Consider the following 6,134-nt stretch of genomic DNA (forward strand, 5'->3'; position numbering starts at 1 on the left):
TCAAATAACTTCTCTATCTTCATGTAACCCCTGTCAGCAGAAATCCACACAGCTAGCAAGTCCCTTGCTGGTTAAAGATGTTTGTATCTAATGTTCATGAGAGAGATTGGTCAGTGGGGTTTTTTTCCTTTTAATTTATTTTTCTGGTTTTGGGATCAGGGTAATGCTAATTTCATAAAATGAGTTGGGAAATGTTCCTTCTTCTTCTATTTTCTGGAAGAGTTTGTGCAGAATAGTTATTATCTCTTCATTTAATGTTCATTATAATTTAGCAGTGAAGTCATTTGGGACTGGAGTTTCCTTTGTGGAAGGTTGTTAGTTATGAGTTCGTTTCTTTGATAGATATAGGACTATTCAGGTTATCTGTTTCTTCTTGAGTGAGCTTTGGTAGTTTGTGTGTTTCAAGAAATTTGTCCATTTTATCTAGCTTATATAACTTGTTAGCATAAAATTATTCATACCATATCATTCCCTTGCTGTCCTTTTAGAATCGGCAGGATCTACAGTGATGTACCCACTTTAATTCTTGATATTGGTAATTGTTATTTTATCTTTTGTTTCTTTCTGTTTGACTAAAGGTTTATCAATTTTACTGATCTTTTCCAAGAACCAGATTTTGGTTTCATTATTTTTGTTTTCTATTTTATTGATTTATGTTCTAATTTACCTTTTCTGCTTATTTTGGGTTTAACTTGTTCTTCCTTTTTAAATAACTTAAGGTGAACACTAGATAATTGATTTGAGAATTTTATGATTTTCTAATATAAACATTTAATGCTATAAATCTTCTAAGCATTATTTAGCTACACTCCACACATTTTGATCTGTTGTGTTTTAGTTTTCATTTAGTATAAAATATTTATAATTTCTGTCACAGTTTTTTTTAGATCTGTATGTTATTTAGAAGTGTGTTGTTGTTTAACTTTCTTTTTTTTTTTTTTTTTTTGTAAATGACAAACATTTATTGGTGTCGCTTATGGTAGAAAAAACTTCCTACACTAGATGCACATGACCCAATTGTTAAATAGAACATTTTGAAGGTGAACACACACCCTAACCCAGGTTTTTTACTCACTTTTTAAGATGGCCAATTCTTCTCACCCCCAAAGACATGTGAGCAACTGCTAATGAAAAGCAGTAAACAGCCACTTGGGTTGTAAAATTTTCAACTCCACTCTGAGGTGAATATTCCAATTACATTCGAGACTTAAGTTCTCTCAATTTTTTCCTAATGAAAGTTCCTGAGTCCAGTATTTACAATATTACAGCACTAGCAGATCAGTGTCTACAACTCATCTTTTTCTGCTGTATCCTCTTCACCAGTTGGGGGAGGGCCTGCCCTTCCATAGAATTTGCTGATAATTGGTTGAACAATTTCTTCTAGTTCCTTCTTCTTAGCTTTGAAGTCTTCAGTGTCAGCATCTTGGTGGCTTTCCAGCCATTCAGCCTTTTCTTCTACAGTTTTTTCCATGGTCTTCTTATCTTCAGAGGAAAGTTTACCTCCCAGCTTTTCTTTATCTCCAAACTGATTCTTTAGATAATAGGCATAGCTTTCCAACTCATTTCTAGTATCAATGTACTCCTTGAACTTGTCTTCCTCAGCAGACTTCTCAGCATCATTAACCATCCTTTCAATTTCTTCAGGTGTCAGGCGATTCTGGTCATTGGTAATTGTGATCTTATTTTTGTTCCCTGTACCCTTGTCTTCAGCTGTCACTCGAAGAATACCATTCACATCCATCTCAAAGGTAACTTCAATCTGTGGGACCCCACAAGGAGCAGGAGGAATTCCAGTCAGATCAAATGTACCCAGAAGATAATTATCTTTTGTCAGGGGTCGTTCACCTTCATAGACCTTGATTGTAACAGTTGGTTGATTATCAGAAGCTGTAGAAAAGATCTGAGACTTCTTGGTTGGCACTACTGTGTTCCTTGGAATCAGTTTGGTCATGACACCTCCCACAGTTTCAATACCAAGTGTAACAGGATACACATCAGGCAGTACCAAGTCACCTGTATCTTGATCACAGAAAGCACACCAGCCTGGACAGCAGCACCATATGCTATAGCTTCATGTGGGCTTATGCCATGGGATGGTTCCTTGCCATTGAAGAACTCTAACCAGTTGCTGAATCTTTGGAATTCCAGTAAAGCCACCAACAAGAACAATTTCATCAATGTCAGATTTCTTCAAATCAGAGTCTTCCAACACTTTCTGTACAGGCTTCATAGTAGACCGGAACAGGTCCAGTGGAGCGCTTCAAATTTGGCCTGAGTCAGGGTCTCAGAAAAGTCTTTTCCTCCATAGAAGGACTCAATTTCAATTCTTGCTTGATGTTGAGAAGACAGGACCCATTTGGCCTTTTCTACTTTGCGCTGGAGTTTCTGCACAGCTCTATTGTCTTTCCTGACATCTTTGCCGGTCTTCTTTTTGTACATTCAAAAAGTACAAATAGCATTTGTACTTTTTGTGTTCAAATAGTGTTCCACGACATGCTGGTCAAAGTCTTCTCCACCCAGATGAGTATCTCCATTAGTGGGCACAACTTGGAAGACACCATTGTCAATGGTGAGAAGAAACACGTTGAAGGTTCCACCACCCAGGTCAAACACCAGGATGTTCTTCTCCCCCTCCCTCTTATCCAGGCCATAAGCAATAGCAGCTGCTATAGGCTCATTGATGATCCTCATAACATTTAGGCCAGCAATAGTTCCAGCATCCTTGGTTGCTTGGCGTTGGGCATCATTGAAATAGACTGGTACAGCAACAACTGCATGGATAACCTTCTTTCCCAAATAAACCTCAGCAGTTTCTTTCATTTTAGTGAGAACCATTACAGAAATTTCTTCAATAGCAAATGTCTTTGTTTGCCCACCTCCAATATCAACTTGAATGTATGGTTTAGTTTTCTTTTCAACCACCTTGAACGGCAAGAACTTGATGTCCTGCTGCACAGACAGGTTGTGCCACCTGCAGCCGATGAGCCACTTGGCATCAAAAACCGTGTTCTCGGGGTTGGAGGTGAGCTGGTTCTTGGCTGCATCGCCAATCACACATTACCATTTGGGAGTGAAGGCCACATAGGACAGGGTGATGCTGTTGCCCTGATCGTTGGCAATGATCTCCATGTGGCTGTTCTTGAACACACCGACGCAGGAGTGGGTTGTCCCCAGGTCGATGCCAACCACCGTGCTCACATCCTCCTTCCTGTCCTCCTCCTTGGCCCACGCTGCGCTGAGCAGCAGCAGCATCGCAGCCACCAGGGAAAGCTTAATCTTGCCAGCCAGTCGGGCAGCAGCAGGCAGGGCGTCACAGGCAGTCCAGCCACAGGCCGCAGCACAGGAGTGCAGCGCGGTTACCGACTTGCAGGTGGCAGGGGCCGGGGTTTACAAGGTGCCATGAACCAGGTGAAGGGCAGGTCTGGAAATGCAGGCCACGGCGCTTACGTCTCACACTCGCGAAACACCCCGACGGGTTGGTCTGTCTGTGCTGTCTCGGCCGGCGTCTGTATTGTTTAATTTTCAAACATTTGAGGGGTTTTCAGTTAAAAGATGTCTTTTTGTTACTGACTTCTAGTTTAAATTCACTGTGGTCAACAAGCATAATTTGCATGAGTTTAATCATATTAAGTTGGAGACTTATTTTGTACCCAAATATGATCTTGGTGAATGTTTCATGTGAACTTAAAAAGAATATGTATTCTTCTGTTGTTGAGTGGTGTATTCTATAAGTGTGAGATTTTTCTGAAAATCTACTTCTTATCAATTTTTTGAATTAGTGTTAACATGGTGTATTTTTTACATCCTTGCGTTTTAACCCATATGTGTCCTTATATTTAAAGGTGGTTTCTTGTGGATAACACACAGTTGGATCCCATCTGACATTCTCTGCCTTTTGGGCTGTTTAGACCTTTTTTTTTTTTGAGATGGAGTCTTACTCTGTCGCTGAGGCTGGAGTGCAGTGGTGTGATCTTAGCTCACTGCAACCTCCACCTCTTGAGTTCAAGTGATTTTCCTGCCCCAGCCTCCCGAGTAACTGTGATTACAGGTGCCTGCCACCACACCCAGCTAATTTTTGTATATTTAGTGGAGACAGGGTTTCACCATATTGGCCAGACTGGTCTCAAACTCCTAACCTCCGGTAGTCCACCTGCCTTAGCCTCCCAAAGTGCTGGGAGGCATGAGCCACCGCACCTGGCCATAGAACTTTACACTTAATAAAGTTATTGATATAAATGGGTTTAACTATACCATCTTGCTATTTCTTTTTTATTTCCTCATTTGTTCCTTGTTCCTTTCCCCCTCTTTCCTTGCATTCTTTTGTAATAAATGAGTTTAAAAATTTTCATTTTTAATCTTCAGTATTGGCTTATTTTCTCTTTGTTGTATTAGGTTGGTGCAAAAGTAATTGCGGTTTTTGCCACACCCTTTTGCACCAACCTAATAGTTTTAAGTGGTGAATCCAAGGTTTATATATGCATCTTTATCTTATCACAGTCAAATGTTTCAAATAATATACCACTTTACACAGTGTAAGAACTTTACAATAGTATACTCCCATTTCCCTCATCCTGCTTTTTTTGCTATTGCTTTAATAAATTTTACTTGGGCAGTTCGGTGGTCCCGCGGGTCTGTATCTTGCTTCAACAGTGTTTGGATGGAACAGATCCAGAGACTCTTCCTTCCAGCCTCCGACCGCCCTCCGATTTCCTCTCCACTTGCAACGTCCGGGACCATCTTCTCGGCCATCTCCTGCTTCTGGGACCTGCCAGCACCGTTTTTGTGGTTAGCTCCCTCTTGCCGACCAACCATGAGCTCCTGGATTCATCAGAATTATTCTACCGACGTGGAGGCAGCCGTCAACAGCCTGGTAAATGTGTATCTTCAGGCCTCCTACACTTACCTCTCCCTGGGCTTCTATTTCAACCACGATGATGTGGCTCTGGAAGGCCTGAGCCACTTCTTCCGCGAATTGGCCAAGGAGAAGCACGAGGGCTAGGAGCGTCTCCTGAAGATGCAAAACCAGTGTGGCGGCCGTGCTCTCTTCCAGGACATCAAGAAGCCAGCTGAAGATGAGTGGGGTAAAACCCTGGATGCCATGAAAGCCGCCATGGCCCTGGAGAAGAAGCTGAACCAGGCCCTTTTGGATCTTTAGGCCCTGGGTTCTGCCCACACAGACCCCCATCTCTGTGACTTCCTGGAGACTCACTTCCTAGATGAGAAAGTGAAGCTCATCAAGAAGATGGGTGACCACCTGACCAACCTCCACAGGCAGGCTGGCTGGTCTGGCGGCTGGGCTGGGCAGGTATCTCTTCCAAAGGCTCACTCTCAAGCATGACTAAGAGCCTTCTGGGCCCAGCCACTTCTGAAGGGCCCCTTGCAAAGTAATAGGGCTTCTGCCTAAGCCTCTCCCTCCAGCCACTAGGCAGCTTTCTTAACTACCCTAACAAGCCTTGGACCAAATGGAAATAAAGCTTTTTGATGCAAAAAATAAAAATAAAATAAATAAAATAAATAAATTTTACTTGTACACATGGTATAACTTCCACAGTACTCTGTTATTACTTTTTATTAAAACCACCAATAATCTTTTAATGAGATTCAAATGAGGAAAAAAGAAAGCCTTTTATATTTACCCACATATTTACCGTTTCTGCTGCTCTTCATTCTTTTGTGTTGATCCAAATTTCCATCTGGTATTATTTCTTTCTGCCTGCAGAACTTTCTGTATCATTCCTTGTAGAACAGCTCTGCAGGCAATAACTTGTTTCAGTTTTTGGTTGTCTAAACAGTCTTTATTTCACCTTTAGATTTAAAAGATTTTTTGCTGGGTAAAAAATTCTAGATTGGGCCAGGCACAGTGGCTCGTGTCTGTAATCCCAGCACTTTTGGAGGCCGAGGCGGGGTCATCTGAGGTTAGGAGTTCAAGACCAGCCTGGTTAACATGGCGAAACCCCGTTTCTACTAAAAATACAAAAAATTAGCTGGGCGTGGTGGTACATGCCTGTAATCCCAGCTACTCAGGACGCTGAGGCAGGAAATCGCTTGAACCTGAGAGACGGAGGTTGCAGTCAGCCTATTGCACTCCAGCTTGGGCAATGAGAGCAAAACTCTGTCTCAAAAAAAAGGCCGGG

General features: G+C 42.0%; 1 pseudogene; it reads right to left on the minus strand.

Moving 5' to 3' along the window:
• Window positions 1–1,240: 1,240 nt before the first annotated feature.
• On the minus strand, window positions 1,241–4,812 carry LOC105494767 (endoplasmic reticulum chaperone BiP pseudogene; annotated as a pseudogene).
• Window positions 4,813–6,134: the final 1,322 nt, after the last annotated feature.

This window comes from Macaca nemestrina, chromosome 1, assembly GCF_043159975.1.
Source record: "Macaca nemestrina isolate mMacNem1 chromosome 1, mMacNem.hap1, whole genome shotgun sequence".
Taxonomy (NCBI): Eukaryota; Metazoa; Chordata; class Mammalia; order Primates; family Cercopithecidae; genus Macaca; species Macaca nemestrina.